Here is a 21,586-nt window from a genome sequence, read left to right as displayed (position 1 = left end):
TTACCAAGCAGATGATGCCCTGTGCCATGGTCCAGCTCAAGCATAGGGGTGCTGGAAGAAGGGGTGCAAAGGGATCCCTTATTTACGCTGCACTATGAAAACATGCCATGAGCATCCCACGAGTGGGGAACTGCAGCAGGTAGTAAAAAGTCTCCTTCCTTATGTCCTTCATTCCTTTTGGATAGAATTAACCCATTCTGCCTGCAAAACAATAATTCTCCCCTCATCTCTCCTCTGCAGACCTTCATCAATCAAGTCTTCACCGTTGTTTAACCATCTTTGCCTTTGCTAGACAGGTTCCCAGCAGCTCCCAGACCAGAGAACCCTCCGGGGCCAGCGCTCCCAATTCCGAAGAGGATTTCCCAGTTACACCACCCTCCTCTGACACTGATGTTTGCTACCTGGACAGATGCTCATTGCAAGCAGAGATTTTATGAGTTGTGAGGTGTAAAGGCAAACCTTTAATGCAATAAATTACAAAGCAGAAAGACTTTTGCTGGAGACAAAAGAAATTACAGAATTATGCACATTCCTACATTGCTCCCCTGCATCCTAACCATTAATATACTGGGATATAAAATGTCAGGATGCTTCATTTGATGTTCATGTGCTCAGAGCTCTCAGGGTTTCTTTGCTTGGATTTGGGGGAAATGCCATGACATACAGACAAGCAGCAGGACTCTGTGACAAACGTGCAAAAATCCTTTCTGCTGCAACAAACTGCCTGGGGCTGCTCTTCCTGGCAGAATCACAGAATCATTTTGGTTGGAAAGGACCTTTAAGATCATCAAGTCCAACCGTTAACCCAGCACTGCCAAGGCCACCACTAAACCATGTCCCTCAGCACCACATCTACATGGCTTTTAAATCCCTCCAGGGATGGAGACTCCACCACTGCCCTGGGCAGCCTGTGCCAGTGCTTGACAACCCTTTCCATGAAGAAATTTTCCCTGATCTCCAATCTAAACCTCCCCTGGCACAACTTGAGGCTGTTTCCTCTCGTCCCATCACTTGTTACTTGGGAGAAGAGACCGACCCCCACCTCGCTACACCCTCCTTTCAGGCAGTTGTAGAGAGCAATAAGGTCTCCCCTCAGCCTCCTTTTCTCGAGGCTAAACACCCCCAGGTCCCTCAGCCACTCCTCATCACACTTGTGCTCCAGACCCTTCACCACCTTCATTGCCCTTCTCTGGACTCGCTCCAGCACCTCAAGGTCTTTCTTGTAATGAGGGGCCCAAAACTGAACACAGGATTCGAGGTGCGGTGTCCCCAGTGCCGAGTACAGGGGGACGATCCCTGCCCTAGTCCTGCTGGCCACACTAGTGCTGATAAAAGCCAGGATGCTGGTGGCCTTCTTGGCCACCTGGGCACACTGCTGGGTCATATTTAGCCGGCCATCGACCAACACCCCCGGGTCCTTTTCCACCAAGTAGCTTTTTGTGAATCATTTAAATTCCAGACTAACAACAACTGGGCTCCCTTCATCCTTCATATCAAGCCAATTTTGTCCTGGGTTCAGCATGGTCAGGCTAGGCTCAGGAAAGCTTTGGCATCGATTTGAAGAGGCACCTTCACAGGCAGAGAAGAAGGGTGGGTTAGGAAAGGGGATTTTTCAAACAATACCAAAAGCTCCAGGATCTGGGTGAGAAGCAGTCCTATTTGGGATTCAGCATAACCACACGTGGTTTATCTGCACCTTCTTCTTCAGACATCTGTCAGGAAAGGATTCAGACTCTCAGCTCTTTATTTTCAAGCACTGAGATGGCCATTTGGTGACTGCGAAGTCAACACCATGGTGATGCCCTAACTTGGCTAGTATAGCAAGGTGGGAATGGGAATGAACTAATTCAGTCCAACACCACCTAATTTACAGCCCGTGGGCTTCAATGTCAGCTGAATCTTCACCACAAGCCACCCAGGTGAAAAAAAGGACTTCACAAAGGTGGGAGATCCCACTTGCTAACAACAGGGTAATTTAGATCCTCTACAGGTTATCATCTTCCAGAGTATTTCAGGTTCTAGTTCAAATGAAGAGAAAATAAAGTGTTTGTTGCATATTACCAAGTCCCTAACGAATACAAGGACTGCAAGCAAAATCAATTTAAAGTAAATTAAGTCTGGGATATGCCCAGCTCTGCCATATCTTTGTTATACACAACCACAACACTGAGCATCAGGGAGCAGGTTGCTCATTCAGGAGGAGACCTCACAAAAAGTCGCTCTCACCAAAGATTTCTGTATTTGGGAAATGATAGAGTTGACACAACTGGATTGAACCGATTGATATGGAAAAAAACTAATAGGGCTGGCTGGCAAGGACCTTCCTGGCTGAGTGCTTCAATTAATAAAAGCTGTCTTTGGGGTTCCAGTAATGCTCTGGCATATCAAAAAGCTACGGACAAAGCATTTCCCTTTTACAGTCTCTCAGCCCTAAAGTGCATCAGGGCAGTCTCTTTGCTTTTATCATTTAGGAGGAGTTGTCAACAGGCTTTCAAGACTCTTTTGGAGGCCAGGAGATTGATTCTGCCCCTCTACTCTGCTCTCATGAGACCCCACCTGCAGTGCTGCATCAAGCTCTGCGGCCCCCAACGTTAAGAAGGACACAGAGCTGTTGGAGCAAATCCAGAGGAGGCCAGGAAGATGCTCAGAGGGCTGGAGCACCTCTGCTATGGAGACAGGCTGAGAGAGTTGGGGCTGTTCAGCCTGGAGAAGAGAAGGCTCCGGGGAGACCTTCTAGTACCTGAAGGGGCTACAGGAAAGCTGGAGAGGGACTTTTTACAAAGGCATGGAGTGACGGGACGAGGGGGAACGGTTTTAAACTGAAAGAGGGGAGATTGAGATGAGGAAGAAATTCTTTGCTGTGAGGGTCGTGAGACCCTGGCCCAGGTTGCCCAGAGAAGCTGTGGCTGCCCCCTCCCTGGCAGTGTTCAAGGCCAGGTTGGATGGGGCTTGGAGCAACCTGGTCTAGTGGAAGGTGTCCCTGCCCGTGGCAGGGGGGTTGGAACTAGATGATCTTTAAGGTCCCTTCCAGCACAAACCATTCTATGATTCTATGATTAGCATGGGAACGACATGGCCAAATCCAATTTATGTGGAAGAGCAAACTGTTCCGAACAGAGAGAGAGAGGGAGAAGGGCAATGGAAGAAAGTCATACTGCAGACAACAGGAATTATTTTCTATACGTACAATATGGGGCTTGTTACCCTTCTGGCATCATAATAGAGCTCCATAAGAGTCTTGTTATGTCATTAAAGAAAAACTCAGCTATTTTACCATTAGATCAGAAATATGGGATGCTTTCACTATTTCTGGAATAGTTAAGGACTGTTCCATCACTGGGGCTTCATTCGGTCAAGGAATATCACCGTAATACCAGTGCATTAGAGACTGGTAAGACTTGCTTTTATTTCTTCACAGCAGTTCTAATATTTAAAAAAACTAAAGTAAAAAAGTTTAATTTTGAAATTTGCTCTGAAAACATTTTGTATCCATTAAACACTGTTCAAAATTGCCCTCATTTTTAATTTGCATTATTTCTGTTTTATAATTAATATAATACACAGACCAAAATTTTCAAATTAAGTATCTATGTTAAAAGAAAAACAGCTTGAGGCCAAATGGAACAATCTGACCCTTTCTTAGTGATTTATTTACTTTTTTCATAACCTAAGCTACATGCAATTAAAATCAACATGTTCCTGTACAGCACTCTTGGCATAATATAGTATTGAAAAAAGCCAACAACCTTCTAATGAGCTTTAAATGTCAATCTAACAGTTGATATAAAAGCACCAAAGTAGATGGTATTGAATTATTAAATGTAATACGGGTTATTTTTCAAGCACGATGACTCCAGAATCACCAGGGAGTTGCAAGTAACTGTGACTGGAAATCTGACATCTGAAATGATTTTAAATGATTAATGGTACCTAGCAATGCTTTACGTTTGAGGGTTTTATACTGTTTGCATTAAAATTAATCATTGTGGGGAAAAATGAACATCTGCTGAAAACCCCCGAGCAGAAATGGTAGATGTTGACAAGCATCTGTTTCCATCAGCCTGGGAAGGGACTTTGGTTTTCTATCAGAAATTCAGAGCGATAAATAATGCACACCTTCCAGATCGGGCAGGTGAGATTCACCACCTTCCTTCAACGGCAGGACGGGCGCCCTTCTCCAAGGAAGCTGCCGTGTTACTCAGCTGTATTTATGTCTTCAATGAGTATTTCCACTAAAACGTCTTCTAAAGCTTTGCACGCTTTTGATCTCAGACTACTGGCCTGAGCTACTACATCATTTCTTTTGTAAGCCTTTCTTAATTCAAGGTACTGTATTTGCTGCTCTTTGATTACAGGGTGCAATCTTGGATGAGAGAGAGATGTATTTACCATTTCAGGTATCAGTTCTCCAAAACTTCTAACACAGAATCGTAGAATCCCTTTGGTTGGAAAGGACCTTTAAGATCATCGAGTCCAACTGTTAACCCAGCACTGCCAAGGCCACCACTAACCCATGGCCCTCAGCACCACATCTACACGGCTTTTAAATCCCTCCAGGGATGGGGACTCCACCACTGCCCTGGGCAGCCTGTTCCAGTGCTTGACAATCCTTTCAGTCAAGAAATTGTTCCTGATCTCCAATCTAAACCTCCCCTGGCACAACTTGAGGCCGTTTCCTCTCATCCTATCGCTTGTTACCTGGGAGAAGAGACCGACCCCCACCTTGCAGTGGTGGAGTCACCATCCCTGGAGGGATTTAAAAGCCGTGTAGATGTGGTGCTGAGGGACATGGGTTAGTGGTGGCCTTGGCAGTGCTGGGTTAACAGTTGGACTTGATGGTCTTAAAGGTCCTTTCCAACCACAACGCTTCTATGATCTTATCTGCTCTGGCAGGGAACAAATCAGCTTATAGGCATTTTATCTTAATTGCCATGAATTCTGCATGGATTCATTTATTTTTTACTTTGTGGTCTGGGAACATTATTTGATTCTGAGAACACCACCCCTTTGCTACCTTCAGCTATGGAGGACACAGGGTAACGCAGAGCTACACAAACAGCTTCAGGCTTGGGCTTGAGCGCTTGGAAGGGATACACACCAGGGAGAAATAGGTTATGTTTGTCTTGTCCCTTATTTAAATTCATGCTGGCACATTCGTATGAAATGCAGTTTGTTTGGTTTAAAACAGACAGATGTCTTAAGCGCCAACTGGAGCTTTAAAGGGGCTGTAAAGCATCGTGAACACGCAGAATAGCAGCATGTTTTGAGTATCTGCTAAAGTGAATGAAACAAAGTAGAAATTGCTCCTGGGATATTAATTACAGAACAATCTGTTCAGCATGTCAACGCACTGGTAAATTTGCATGCAAATTTTTCATACTGCGAAGAAAATTTCCCATTTTACACTTCCACCCATTCAGAAGGAAGCACCACGTGAACTTACTGAAACTCCCCAACCGAAGAAGGCATTTCATTCAGGCTGACCTTCTCTTGATGTTCAGAAAGTTAAAACTTCCCTATACCAAAGAGCAACTGCAGTTCAAGAGGCTTATACACAACATCAGTCGCGTGTCGATTTTTGGTACAGATCCACAATCAACAGCAGCAAAAGGTTAGCAGCTTTCTACAATGGAAAACAGTTCCTTGGAGGACTGACCTATGCACAGGACGCTGGAGTTATCAAAAAGCACATCATCTCAACTACAGAAGAAATGAACTACAGCTCAGGACAATCTTCCTGCTACCAAAAAGAAAAACATAAACCCAGTCTTGTTCATCACACTCTCCCTTTCTGCATCCCCACTCTTCATCTCCTTAAGTGGTCATAAATACTGATGTGCTGATACAGCGTTTGCTTTTTGATCTGAACTCATCAGTGCTCAAGTGCACAAGACAATTATAAAAGCAGGTAGAGCTTGTGGAGAGATTCCCAGGGCACTTTTTTATGCTGCCCTTGTGAAAAAGCTGCTGCAGGTCAGCCCCCTCAAATCCACTGTCACTCCTAAAATGTCCCAGCTCTATCAAGAACCCAAAAAGAGTTACAGAGATATGGCCAGACTGTCTTCTAGGTGAGGAAATTAAGTCTTTTCAGGTAGAAAAGAGTGCAGCAGGTTGCCAGAGTGGCTGTGCTCCATCCTTGGAGGTTCCCAGGACCCAAGTGGATGAAGCCCTGAGCAGCCTGGTCTGACCCCAGAGCTGGCCCTGCTTTGAGGAGCTTGGACCAGAGACCTCCTAAAGTCCCTTCTGACCTGGCTTATCCTATGGGCATTGTCTTTCTAAATAACAAGGGCTAAGTAGGAATTTCTCATTCCAATATATATGTATTCAGTGTAAGCACCCAGAAAATGTAAAAAATACCCAAAACTCTAACTCAGAAAAACAGACCTTCTTATTAGTATCATATTTGCATCTACACAGAGAATCCTGTGATATCCTGTAAATGAGATATAAACATTTTCCCAGCAAAATGTACTTTCAGGTCAGGAATGAAACCAACCTGCTCTCCAGAAGCAATGCTCCCAGTTGTGCTTGCACCAAAATGGTGGAGATGGCTACGCGTTGAGTTGCTCCAAGTCAAATTTCCAGGGAAAACGTGCTACATTCCTCAAAATGTACAGAACTAATACAGACTTAAAGATGACCTTGTGTTCAACACGACCAGAGCAACAGTCTACAACTACCTGAAGGGAGGTTGTAGAGGAGTGGGAGTCGGCCTCTTCTCCCAGGCAACTAGTGATAGGACAAGAGGACACAGCCTCAAGCTTCGCCAGGGGAGGTTCAGGTTGGACATTAGGAGGAATTTCTTCTCGGAAAGGGTCATTAGCCATTGGAAGGGGCTGCCCAGGGAGGTGGTGGAGTCACCATCTCTGGAGGTGCTTAAGAAAAGCCTGGACATGGCACTTAGTGCCATGGTCTAGTTGCCATGGTCGTGTCAGGGCAATGGTTGGACTCGATGATCCCAGAGGGCTCTTCCAACCTGATTGATTCTGTGATTCTGTGAACCCGCCCACTCTTGCAAATCTCAATTTTGCAGTCCTGGTTGGCATTAAGGCTCCCCGTGTTGTACCCCAACCAAGTAGAAACGCAGCTTTGAGGTCTGCTGAGCAGCACATTTTATCGATATATCATAATCACAGAACCACCTGTGCTAAATAAATCTGTATTTATTCAACCCTACAACATGGGTGATTTCCCATTACTCATCTGTGATCTCCTGTGAGCCAGGATGCGACAACTGCGGGGAAACAGCGTTGGGGCTGGCTTTTCTTGCTGCACCTCTAGATCTTGAAGACTTTAATTATATATCCATGCCATTTATTCCAGTTTTTTAACACTAGCCCATCAGAAATGCTATAGTGTCCCAAAGGAACAAGTGTGACTATCCCATGTGGGTGCATACCTGTGAAAGACGTTAGCAATGAATAAAACATCTATTAGGATCACGACGAAGGGGAGAGAAAATGAGAATTATGACTACACGATGACGTGGTTACACCTATGCTATGGACTGATATAATGAAAACACAGAGCAGGGACAGTGAGTTTGTTGGTTGGGAGCTAGATGAAAAAAAACAGTTCTTAATCTCACTGATTAAAACAAGTTACAGTGAAAAATTGTTGCAAATTAACTTCTCCCCCACAAAATGTTCTTTAAACAACCTGGGAACCAGCCCGGTTGCAATTCAACAAGATCCACATCTATCAGTAAAATATTTTACTGTCAAGAAAATGTAGCTGTATTTACATGGGAAAAACTGTTTTCTTGTAAACAGTTCCTACGGTTGGCTGGAGAGGAAATATTAAAAAAAGAAAGCCTAAAATAATTTGTACTGTGCAGTAAATCTCTGAAACAGACCTCGCAACCTAATTGAAATACAGCTAGAGATAACTTTATGGAGCCAAAAAAACCCTCTGAAGCCCATAATACATCCAGCTGCAAATCTAGAGAGCTCTGCTATTTTTATGTATAATTTATAGCACAAAACATGATGTAAATCCCACACCTGAGAGGGAGATGGGATATGATGAAAGCACTTACTTGCACACCTCGCTCCTCCTCGCTGTACAGAGGTAGCGTTAAATTTTTTAAATTGGGCTGGGACTTGGGAAATTTAGTTTCAGGATGAATTCTGGCTTGATTTTGGACAACTCAAACGTGCTCGCCCTGTCTCAGCTCTCCCTCGATCCCCATTACTGCTTTAATAAAACATAATGATATACTAAATTACTGGGAAATAAAATAGAAATAAGGAAAAAAGATGAGGAGGTGGTTGAGGCAATTAAGGAAATAAGCACTAATCATAAACACTAAGCTAATGAGCACAGTGTTTTTTAAATTGCACCTCGTAATTAAAGATATTAATTTAAAAACGATTACCTCAGCTCTCATCCCCCAGCTTTTCATCCTTTTACGCTGGAGGAGAGGATGAGAAGGGGTATTGGCCTGCTCCTCCTGGCATCCATTGCTATGTTCTCAGAGGGTACGACACCTTGCCCTCCCTGAATGCCTCAAAAATAATCCCACTTGTAGTAAGAGAGTGGGATATCCTTCATGCTCAACAGCCAAACGACGTTTATACACATGCTGGAAACACACAGAAATACCAAAGAGTGCGTTATCTAAATCCTGCAGGCTCTCTCCTGGGTGCTACCCAGGCTGATCCAGAATAATGATGCTACCTCCTTGTCTTCCTTAAAATCTCTCTTTTAAGATTTTAAGGCTAAAAATAGGGCTGGACTCACGAGACCCCTGTGTCCGCGCTACAGAAAGCTGTTTTCATCCCTGTGCTGCTCCCGGTCATATATGCAGATCAAAAATATTCTCTTTTTCTTTTTTTTTACTCCTGAGTTCTGCCACTGGAGTTTTGCTTTTGCTGGGGATGGGAGAAGCACAGGGCAAGCACAGACAGGGGTTTGTCACAAATTAGTGCAAATTAGTAACATCAGCAACACCAGTTCAGGGTTGTGGGATTTTTTAATCCAGATGTTGCCTGGCAATATATAATTGTAGCTGGGGAAAGGGCAATTCCTTTAATTTTCATTTTTCCCTTCATTTTTTTTTCCCCATCTCTCTCCACTAATTACATGCCTTTACTCCAAAAGTACAACGCTTTGCAGACAGGCACGCTGCCTTTGGGAAGGTGAATCAGGACTGAAATCTAATATGAGGTTATTGGTATACACACCTCTAAAACCAGAGCATGAAGATGGATTTTCTTTGTTGTTATTTCCAAAAACTAAAATTTATACAAGTGAAGATGAAGCATCTACCTCCTCAGTCCTGCACCTGCCTCTCCTCTGAGCTGAATATTTAATAAAGCAATGATTACGTATCAAATAACACAAGTAATTTGTGTTTTATGTTGTAAAAGAGATGGATGAGAGGGAGACACGGCCTCAAGCTTCGCCAGGGGAGGTTCAGGTTGGACATGAGGAAGCATTTCTTCTCAGCAAGGGTCATTAGCCATTGGAAGGGGCTGCCCAGGGAGGTGGTGGAGTCACCATCTCTGGAGGGGTTTAAGAAAAGCCTGGACATGGCACTTAGTGCCCTGGTCTAGTTGCCATGGTGGTGTCAGGGCAATGGTTGGACTCGATGATCCCAGAGGGCTCTTCCAACCTGATTGACTCTGTGATTCTGTGACCAAAGGTTTTTTGGCCTTCAAGTAAAATGATCAGATCAGACCTAACCAACCTTCACCTCTTAAACCCCACAAAAAGCTCTGGGCAGCACGGTTAAATTGCACGTGGCACCGTTGTGCATCTCAATTTGAGAAGTGACACGTTCTGAAAGACTTGTTAGGGGTTTATTCCTAACTAATCTGCATTTACAGAAACCTTTTGGCAGTCAGAAAGTCCTGGGTGTCAAAAGGATGTGTCTAGACCTTCAATTTTTTGTCTTCTTTACCCATTTACAGATGCAATCAAACTCCTCCTTTCTTGTCCAAGAGGGAAATGGATAAAGAGGATCAGGAAGCAATAAAGCCAGGCTTTTCGGGGATTATATCACTCTCCTCTGCTATTCTGATGAGAAAAAAAATGCAGCAGAACGGGCGCTGTGCCCACGGGAAAAGAGAGGGGATTTCCACCGTGTTCGGTCCGAATTTCCTCCCAGGCTCTCCCACGAAGAGTCTGAAGCTCAACCCCGCAACATCAACCCGACACATCTGTGCTGTGCACTACCTTCAACATTTACAGCAGGACTATTCAAATACTTGCATATAAACTGATATATATTTCTTTAAGTGTTTTTTTTTTTTGGGTGAATCTCATTTTTTCAGTAATTCATTTCAAATTCCAGTTGATTTTCCACTCAAAATGAGGTTTCAAGAACCGGCTGCAATTCCAGGCTGAGTAAAGACACCTACGCTAACCACTCACTGGGAAAAACCACCCAGCCCCAACACTCAGCCCACACCCTTCTTTTATTTCCCAGCTAACAGTGATGAAACACGACAGCCCGTTAAGCTGAAACCCTGAGCATCCTTCCCTGTGTGCTCCGGCAATCTCACGGCCCGCGTTGATCCGGTGTCCTGAAAATGAGAGATGGCAGCGAGAGAAAATCCGGCCAAGCCAAGGATGCGGCAGCAGCATCGTATCGGGGAGTTAAACAAAAGCAATTGAAAAAAGATAATTTACTTGGTCTTATTTATTTATTTGCTGTGGGTTTCTCTGGGTAGCCTGGAAAAAGCTGTCAGAAGCTGACACGAATAATTTTTCTGCAGCACTGAGCGTTTCCTCGGGATCTGATTTTTCCCTTTTTTCATAACTAACCTGTTATTTTCTTAAATTTTTTTTTTTAAGTACAGACAACACACACAAGCACTTTACCCAGATGCAAGTAATTCCTCAAAAGGAAAATATGGGTCTTTAAACTGCAGTATTTACCAACCCGGCATTTTACCCCCCACAAAGAACTTCTTGCAAATGTAGCATGGATTGATATTACTTCAAAATAGGAGATCTAAGCAAACAGGAGGCCTTACAGCCAGAATCGATACGGTATGGATAAAAAAAGAGTCACTGAATCACAGAATCAGCCAGGTTGGAAGAGCCCTCTGGGATCATCGAGTCCAACCATTGCGCTGACACCACCATGGCAACTAGACCAGAGTCCTACCAAAATGTGTTGTCTCTTCTGTACATAAAACACAGAACTAATACACTTAATACTACAAGCAGGTTTGAGAATATATTAATATCCTGACAATTTTACATCTTCTTGAATAGCAATCAAATTATTTACGCAGAAAACATCTGAAGGATAATATACTGACACTGACGATAGGCCAAGAGGACATAGCCTCAAGCTTCGCCAGGGGAGGTTCAGGTTGGACATTAGGAAGAATTTCTTCTCAGCAAGGGTCATTAGCCATTGGAAGGGGCTGCCCAGGGAGGTGGTAGAGTCACCATCTCTGGAGGTGTTTAAGAAAAGCCTGGACATGGCACTTAGTGCCCTGGTCTAGTTGCCATGGTGGTGTCAGGGCAATGGTTGGACTCGATGATCCCAGAGGGCTCTTCCAACCTCATTGATTCTGTGATTCTGTGATTCTGTGAAGCTGAAAAGTGGTGTGTTTTCTATAAAGGCTCAAAAGGGGCCAAGATGACCATTTAGCAACCCCTGATGCAAGGTAGTGGTGCCAGCAGCCCTCGTTTTCGTGAGAGTACGGAAACAATCGCCAACAAATAAACGCTCGAGTGCAATAACCGCTCGCTTTAGGACATCAACTCTACTGACCTCCAGACTTCCACCTCCACTCGTGCTCCACAGCATCCCCAGCCCAGCAGACACAGGTTCAATCAGGTAGCAATGCATATCTCTAAGAATAAAAGTCTTTCGCCTCCAAGATCCCAAGAATTTTCTGAGTTCCTAGTAGTTATTAAAAGCCAAATTTAACATACAAAGGAAGATACAGAGATAAACAGGTTCATTCCTGTGTACTCCAGTGCAGTAGCATAATTTGGGCTGTTCAGCCTGGAGAAGAGAAGGCTCCAGGGAGACCTTCTAGCACCTTCCAGTATCTGAAGGGGCTACAGGAAAGCTGGAGAGGGGCTTTTTACAAGGGCATGGAGTGACAGGATGAGGGGGAACAGTTTTGAACTGACAGAGGGGAGACTGAGATGAGATCTGAGGTAGAAATACTTTGCTGTGAGGGTGGTGAGACACTGGCCCAGGTTGCCCAGAGAAGCTGTGGCTGCCCCCTCCCTGGCAGTGTTCAAGGCCAGGTTGGATGGGGCTTGGAGCAACCTGGTCTGGTGGAAGGTGTCCCTGCCCGTGGCAGGGGGGTTGGAACTAGGTGAGCTTTAAGGTCCCTTCCAACCCAAACCAGTCTGTAGTTCTACGATTCTAATACTAACCACTTCCTAACACGTACTTATACAAGTTAAAAATTTCATACACCAAACAAACCTCAGGCTGCTTCTACAAGCATGGGGGAAAAAGCAAAAGTATCAGTTACTGAAAACAAAAGTGCGTTGTGTTGTTATGGCAACTAAACTTTTTAACAACATTAAGGAAATGAGAGCTCATCAAGAGCTGCATCGCGTCGTTATAGCAACAAAACCGTTCAAAGTAATTGCTTTTAAAGGTTTTTCTCTTGTCCTTTGCATTTTCATAAACACCCCAATATAATAATACGCTCTTATAAAAAGGACGGAATATCTCACCTTTTGCAAAACAAGCTGCGTTCACCGTAATTTAACGAAGCAAGTACTATTGGTACTCATTTGTGGACTAGACCATTAACCGCGGATCACAAGGGAAGGGGGTGCTTGTTGCACCAACTCCAAACCACTGCTTCAAGACTCTTACCTAACCACTATATTGAGATTGTAAAAAGTTTCATGCCGGGAGCAACATTTTTCATGGAGAACAATTAGTTATAATAAGTATTTTGCTTTACTAAACGCAGATTTAATCCAAGATGCACCGTGCAATTAGTATAATATCACTAATTTTCACGCAGTGTTTACAAACAGCAGCTTTTGCCAGATTTTGAGAACCAGGGAAGAAGTAAACAAGCAATATTTTTAAGAGCCAGATGTAATGGATCAAGGACCAAACCTTCGCTCGGTATTTGATAGATTTGTTGAGCTTTTAACTCCTGATGACAACAGTACTTCTCAATCCCAATTAATTTTTTTCTTCTCAGGAAGGGTCATTAGCCATTGGAAGGGGCTGCCCAGGGAGGTGGTGGAGTCACCATCTCTGGAGGGGTTTAAGAGAAAACTGGACATGGCACTTAGTGCCATGGTCTAGTTGCCATGGTGGTGTCAGGGCAATGGTTGGACTCGATGATCCCAGAGGGCTCTTCCAACCTGATTGATTCTGTGAGTCTGTGAAATCTTAACATTGCGGATTGCATAATTATAATGCAATACCAGCAGCAAAAAACTTTCTGCCAGCACATAGAGGTAGTGCTGTATAGACTGAGAATATACCACCGGTATTGATGGTGAAATGAGGGCAGTGAATACATTCTGTTCAGTATTGTGTGTCTGCAGAAGATATAAAAATGCAGTCATTTCGTAGAAATATAGAACCCTAAAAGAAAGTCTCCAATCCACTGAAATATTGCATCGTAAAGAATAAAAGAGTGCCCCAAAGTCCTATGAATTTTGGTTTTAAGAAGTGCAGAAAATAACCTTTCCTCACTTGGCAGCATAATCCTGTCAAATAGCAATTACGTTTTAATCCAAGATGATGGAATGATCAGAAATGCAAATAAAAATGGCAGTCTGGCTGATATAGATGGGTAAGAAAACGCAATGGCAGGGATTTATCACTGGAACTGGGTAATTAATACAAATGAAGCATTTACTGTCCCGACTGAGAGCATGCTGCTAACGATGCCTGCCGAGGACCAGCCCCAAAAACTTTCAGCATCTTTGCGACATCACTTTCTCCTCCCAAAACTTCCCATCTTGAAGATGAATCCATATTAAAAGTTTAGTCTTAACTAGAAAAGTTTCCAGCATGTGGATGGATGGAGGGATGGAGGGAGGGATGGATGGATGAGGGATGGATGGATGAGGGATGGATGGAGGGATGGATGGATGAGGGATGGATGGAGGGATGGACCTCAGCATGCTGCCTGCTTTGTGGTACGGTGTTTTCCTTTAATAAGGAAGGTTTTAAACACAATTTTTTCTTCTTTTTTTTTTTTTTTTCAAATATATTTTAATGCATTTTCATGTCTTCTAAGCATCACCATGCTCTACAAAACTGCCTGTCTGTGTGTGAAAACAAAAAAAGGCCATTTAACTTCATCAACTGATGGATATTTTAAAATTAGCATGACTGTCTCTAGCTGCTCAAAGTTTAAATTCTAGTTTTGGTCTCTTTTTCCAAGCCAAGCAGGCACACGGCCTCCCTCCATCCCTCCCAAATACCCGTGGACCTTCTGGCCAATTTTATTCAGATATGATAGGGCTCTAATTAAACTCTGTTCAAAAGGAATTAATAGCACAAGCTTTCTGCAACCAGGTGACTGGGTTTGAAAAGGAGATCGCATGATACCGTGAGTGCCAGAAAACAGCTCAAACACTATTACAGACTCTGTGAAAGCCCCTAAATGCCCCAAATAGGAGAAGAACTTCAGTCTGAATATATGTTTTCCTAGTACAACAGGGGAAAACCAAGCAGCGTGGCTTCAGGTTTGCAAAAAGATCATATTAATAGTAATTTTTGTGATGCTCCAACCAAAACCCACTCGTTAGGTGGCAGCAGGGGCAAAAACCATGTGGACTTTGCTCCTCCCAAGTGAGAAACAAGAATGCCCACGTCAGGGAAAGGTTACAGGACAGGTATTAATCCTGACGGTCAGGCGAGCGCTTTCATCCTAAACACAAAGCAAACGAGATTTGCTTTTCTATCTGGTTTCCTTAGCAACTGCGTTGTCTCTTCTGAGCAATAAACTGAGGATTATGCGATATCACCTAACGAACAAAGCTCCGGCGTTAATAGAGGAGTTATCTGCCAGCGCGAAGCCGCTGCCAAAGCAGAGCCTGCAACTGCAGAGAGGTCTGTATCGTCCTCCATCAGATGGGGACCTCAGGTTTAAGTGGGTGACATCCCTCGGAGAAAGCTGTTTTGTCGCTGGACATGGTTCCCCGCGCTCGCTTGGACACTGAACGGGAGGGCAGGACCCGTGTGTGGGCACAGACTGCAAAGCAGTATTAAATGGGCAGCTCTGAACTTATAACTATGCACGCTTGAGATCACAGAATCACAGACTGGTTTGGGTTGGAAGGGACCTTAAAGATCATCCAGTTCCAACCCCCCACCATGGGCAGGGACACCTTCCACCAGACCAGGTTGCTCCAAGCCCCATCCAACCTGGCCTTGAACACTGCCAGGGAGGGGGCAGCCACAGCTTCTCTGGGCAACCTGGGCCAGTGTCTCACCACCCTCACAGCAAAGAATTTCTTCCTCAGATCTCATCTCAATCTCCCCTCTCTCAGTTTAAAATCGTTCCCCCTCGTTCCATCACTCCATGCCCTTGTAAAAAGTCCCTCTCCAGCTTTCCTGTAGCCCCTTCAGGTACTGGAAGGTGCTAGAAGGTCTCCCTGGAGCCTTCTCTTCTCCAGGCTGAACAGCCCCAACTCTCTCAGCCTGTCTCCATAGCAGAGGGGCTCCAGCCCTCTGAGCATCTTTGTGGCCCTCCTTTGGACTTGTTCCAACTCTGCTTCAGGGGCACATTAACAGGTAGTTACTACATGCCAAACACTCCCTGCTAGGAGACAGGACTGAGAGATGACCACCCTAAAGCCTTTCACGTGCACCTCTCTTGCTTTTCTACCCCTTTCCAGCCAACTCCATCCAAAACATGCTGATACCAGGCTAAGATGGATGGTTTTTGCACCAACAGAAGATCCCTTTTCCTGCATCGTGTCTCTCCAAGTGCCTTGTGAACTCTCCGCAAGGGCCACCCCATTGCTTCTGTTGCAGCCAATGCTCATCTGACGAGTACTGCTGCTGACACATGTCCTTCTTCTTTATAAAACTGCACTAACAACTAACGCAACCAACAAACCCAACCGTTACCCACCTCGAAAAGCATTAACAAATCTGCTTTTACAGGTTACGAGTGCTGGCAGCATTCACTGGCCTTTAATTTTTAAAGGTTCGACAAAACCCCAGAGCGCACTACTGCCGTTCTGATGACATACTGCTAAGGCATCCCCTCCACCAACGCTACTCCAACAAGGTTAAACCCAAGGATTTCAAGAATGTCTTGATGTGGGACCTCTTTTAAAATTTACAGGTATTTTGCAATATCCAAAGTGTTCGTTTTCATTTGTTCAAAAGGCTCAGAGGCAAACGTGTCAATTTTATTATTTGGGCATTTAATTTTTCCTTCATGCCTCCAAAGTAAAAATTTTGCTGTGTATGAAAAAAGGAGGCAATTTGCATTAAAAACCCTTAATACATATATTTTAAACTCTTGCAATTTAGATAATCTAATGCCATGGCAGGGGGGAAGCCCTTCCAGAAGCTTAACTTGAAAGCTACAGCAGAAAGAGATTTTCTTGGGATTCAATCACTGTTCACTACATTCAGTTTTGGTCTGTGTATCTCCTGGAAAATTTGTGTATTCTCAGCTCCCGTAAAAAGCAGAGGCTATTCAAACACTTCAAGCACATTAGAAAATATTGAAAATTACTGGGTAGGAAAGAAAAAACAAGGACCTTAGTGTGCCGGAGTGGGGAAACGTGGCTATAGATCCTTAACATAGATTATGGTATTTAAGAGCCGTGTAGATGTGGTGCTAAGGGCCATGGGTTAGTGGTGGACTTGGCAGTGCTGGGTTAACGGTTGGACTTGATGATCTTAAAGGTCCTTTCCAACCAAAATGATTCCATGATTATAACGTGACAGCCAAGTCCAAGCCGCGTTGGATGCAGTTCAAGTGTATCTGAAGATGTGGCACTTTACATTGAATAAACTCACAATGGTTTGCTGAAACACTGGTAGAAACAGAGTCTAAACACTACAAGAAACCAGCTTGCTATCATTTGCTATGAAATTAAAGATTACCTATGGGTCCAAGATACAGCACATAGGGGTTTTTTTAAACTTATTTTAAAAACAAACTTCACAGTCCTACTTATAGATAGCTCCGTGACCCTACTCATAGGTAACGATGAAGATGTATACCTGATAGAGTATATATGACCATGTTTTGTACAGAATTGCTTTCAGCAGATCCTAATAAACTCAATAAGCAGAATTTGCCCAGCTGGTTTAATGACACACCAACCAAAAGCATCCCTGATGCCCAATATGCCTCGGGTCAACTCAGCAGCACCAAGTCCCTGAGCTTATCTGCGACCGCCTTATCTGACTACCTGAAGGAAGTCCAGGACAAAAGCATGTTGGAGAGGTGTATCCTTGCCAAACATACTGCCAATCTCCCGCTAGCAGGGTTACCTTAGACAGAGGATGTATTCATGAACACCTTTTGACTTGATGGTGATGAAAAGGGTGTGATTCCATCACAAAACACAATTCCCTCCATCCTTACCCCACTGACTCCATAACGGCTAGACCGATCATTGGAGGAGGAGGATGTAGACCTTCTTTGTCTAAAATACTTTCTATAGCGATTTGGTACTGTCTAATATCTTGTAGACACTAAAATAATTGATTGAATTAAAAAAAAAAAACAAATCCTCTGTGCTCCTTTCATCACTGCTGCCACAGAGTTCACAGAGGAGCAGAAGAATGACACAGGCTTTAGCATTTATCAAGGACATGATTTCATTCTTAAAAAAAAACAAAACAAACACAAAACCCCCACTATATTTTTGTTGAAATAAAGATATAATGTACTTGAATAAAGCCCATGCTATACATACACTGATTTACTAATACACTTCAAAGCGGACACTTTTTTTATGTATCAGAAGAGTAGAAATATGATTGGGACCAGCCTAATTTGCTGTGATTTCAAGAAATCTAAATGAGATCAGGAGCTGCCCGAGCCCCACCTTATCCTCCATGATAAGGCAACGTGTTGAACCTACAATTTTCATCATTACGGAAACAGACACTGTAAATCCAGCTCAAAAGCACCGTCTAAATTTATAATAGATAATACCTGCAAAGGTGACCAGAATATGCCACGAAGAATGACCAGAGCTCTCCATCTCCTCCAGTTTTTCCAGGGAACGGTATGAGAAGTTCATTTTGGACAAGAAAAGACAACTGGACGTCATCTGCTACCGCAGACAGACGCAAAATAATCATTGTCTTGACACCATTCTGCAATATTTGTAGAGTTACACTGACAAGTTAATCGATGCCATGTCAGGCGGTGCCGTGATTATTTTCCGTTGCGCCGCACGTCTCCTCGATGACTAACTGGCTGCTCAGCCCTTCAAGGCTGAACAAGGATGCAAATGTTCGAGCAACTGCACGTATTATTACAGTCAACGGTATTTTTAATTACACGGAAGCAGCCGACGCTGCCGATCGTTAACAATGATGACATCCATTTATACCATAAAGCGTGCTTAGCAAGCTGTTGCTCCGTAAGGGAATATGCTTAAACGTTGATTTAAAATACTGAATAGTAACAATTCTTCTGATGATACCGAGGCATTAAAAAGCCGCCTTTGCCTCCGCTGCAAAGTGTGTATTATAGATATTAAGCTGTCACAGGCATCACGTTTGGACAACAGTAAAATGAGCAACTGCAGAAACAAACATTACGGCATTAAAGAAATGGGAAGAAAACTCAAAATCCTTCTAGTAAGTGATAAACCTTGAGGAGTTTTGTGGAAACATATTAAGGAATGTGGGTATGTATCTTTAGAATTAAAAATAAACAAGAAGTCACTTGGGTCCAAGAGGTCACAGAATCACAGAATCAATCACAGAATCACAGAATCAACCAGGTTGGAAGAGCCCTCTGGGATCATCTAGTCCAACCATTGCCCTGACACCACCATGGCAACTAGACCAGGGCACTAAGTGCCATGTCCAGGCTTTTCTTAAACACATCCAGAGATGGTGACTCCACCACCTCCCTGGGCAGCCCCTTCCAATGGCTAATGACCCTTGCTGAGAAGAAATGCTTCCTAATGGCCAACCTGAACCTCCCCTGGCAAAGCTTGAGGCTGTGTCCTCTTGTCCTGTCGCTAGTTGCCTGGGAGAAGAGGCTGACTCCCACTTCACTACACCCTCCCTTCAGGTAGTTGTAGACTGCAATAAGGTCACCTCTGAGCCTCCTCTTCTCCAGGCTAAACACCCCCAGCTCCCTCAGCTGTTCCTCGTACGTCAGACCCTCCAGACCCTTCACCAGCTTGGTCGCCCTCCTCTGGACTTGCTCCAACACCTCAACATCTTTCTTGAAGTGCGGGGCCCGGAACGGGACACAAATCAGGTTGGAAGAGACCTCTGGGATCATCGAGTCCAACCGTCCAAGCCATCAGGCTGGTGTGGAGATGATCTTGACCTAAAGAAATGAACTTTCTTTCCCAACATTAAAGAAATGCTGGGAATATATGATAGAGAAAAGACTTACTGTATCGAAAGGCCTTCCTCTTTGCTGTTTTGGAAAAGGCTCTTGACCCCTTGAAAAAAAAGATTCTGCTACAAACTACCCTATAGAAATGTCTATAAATATTACTTATTGCCATGATTACTTTATATTCTAAGGACAGTAATCATCATTAGGAAATAGCTCAGTGCAGACCTTGGTTGCCTCCCACTCGTGAGTAGCTGAATAACCTTGGTATAAAGCTGCACGTAGTAGTCTCATGATGCTAAGAGTTTATTACAGCAATAATTTTACTGGTAATAAAGACCTTGAATGGGGGAAGAAAGGGCAAGGAGCAATCCACTGGCCTGCACACAGCGGGAAGGATTCAGGTTGGCTTCTATAGCCCATTAATAGCCCAGTTATTCAGCTCTTAAATAAGTCTCAGAATTACTTGAAGGAAAGGATGTAAGTGATAAAATTATTAAAGTTTTCTGCATTTGACAACATGATCATGAATAGCACTAAAAATCACCAGAAGACTTGTAAATGTAAAAGGGTGCTAGAGCTAGAGAACAAGAAGTGAATCACAGAATCACAGAATGTTGGAGATTGGAAGGGACCTCGAAAGATCATCTAGTCCAATCCCCCTGCCGGAGCAGGACCACCTAGACCATATCACACAGGAACGCGTCCAGGCGGGTTTTGAATGTCTCCAGAGAAGGAGACTCCACCACCTCTCTGGGCAGCCTGTGCCAGTGTTCGGTCACCCTCACTGTAAAGAAGTTTTTCTTCATATTTATGTGGAACCTCCTGTGTTCCAGCTTGCACCCATTGCCCCTTGTCCTGTCAAGGGATGTCACTGAGAAGAGCCTGGCTCCATCCTCATGACACTTGCCCTTTACATATTTATAAACATTAATGAGGTCACCCCTCAGTCTCCTCTTCTCCAAGCTGAAGAGACCCAGCTCCCTCAGCCTCTCCTCAGAAGGGAGATGTTCCACTCCCTTAATCATCTTTGTGGCTCTGCGCTGGACTCTCTCTAGCAGTTCCCTGTCCTTCTTGAACTGAGGGGCCCAGAACTGGACACAATACTCCAGATGCAGCCTCACCAGGGCAGAGTAGAGGGGGAGGAGAACCTCTCTTGACCTACTAACCACACTCCTTCTAATGAACCCCAGGAGGCCATTGGCCTTCTTGGCCACAAGGGCCCATTGCTGGCTCATGGTCATCCTTCTGTCCACTACGCTGCTCTCCAACAGGTCTGTCCCCAACTTGTACTCATCCATGGGATTGTTCTTGCCCAGATGCAGGAATGCAGGACTCTACACTTGCCTTGTTATATTTCATTAAATTTCTCCCCGCCCAACTCTCCAGCCTGTCCAGGTCTCTCTGAATGGCTGCGCAGCCTTCTGGGGTGTCAGCCACTCCTCCCAGTTTGGTGTCATCAGCGACCTTGCTGACAGTGCACTCTATTCCCTCATCCAAGTCATTAATGAATATATTGAATAGAACTGGTCCCAGTACCGACCCTTGAGGGACTCCACTAGACACAGACCTCCAACTGGACTCCGCCCCATTGACCACCACTCTCTGACTTCTTTCCTTCAGCCAGTTCACAATCCACCTCACTACCCGATCATCCAGACCACACTTCCTCATCACATATTTACCAATTCTGGAGAAAAAGGGAACAAGCCAGGAGAGCAGAACACTTTAGGGAACCACTTCTGATGCGTAACACTGTGTTGGAAAGAAAGGACAAGAAGCTGACCTGCCGTAGTAAAGAAAGAAATAAACCCAACAGGCCGATGGTTCAATAAAGAGTATTTCAGTTATACAAAATAAAAATAAAATGCTAGCAGGTAGCAGTTAAGGAGAGTTTTGTGGATTCAGGAGATGTTCAAATCAAGGAAGAGACCAAGAAATAGGGCAAAAGGAAGCCAAAAGAAATACCAAGGGACTGGTGAGACGAAGCAAAAGCCGTTTCTTTTGCACCTTGCTAGAAGATCTGGAGCTGGCAGAGGAACAAAAGCTGCAGAGGTGTTTTACCAGTCTGAGAGCAAAGGGATAGATTTGTGAATCTGGCAAAGAGGAGAACAGAA

The 21,586-nt window shown here is 44.2% G+C and overlaps 1 protein-coding gene across 2 annotated transcripts in view; it reads right to left on the bottom strand.

The window, feature by feature from the left end:
• PRKG1 (protein kinase cGMP-dependent 1) overlaps positions 1 to 21,586 on the bottom strand; it is a 577,366-nt gene that overhangs the window by 256,134 nt on the left and 299,646 nt on the right. The window lies entirely within an intron of this gene.

This window comes from Nyctibius grandis, chromosome 20 (genome assembly GCF_013368605.1).
Source record: "Nyctibius grandis isolate bNycGra1 chromosome 20, bNycGra1.pri, whole genome shotgun sequence".
Lineage (NCBI taxonomy): Eukaryota > Metazoa > Chordata > Aves > Nyctibiiformes > Nyctibiidae > Nyctibius > Nyctibius grandis.
Note: the sequence above shows the minus strand (reverse complement) of the source record. Positions and strands in the feature narration are given on the sequence as shown.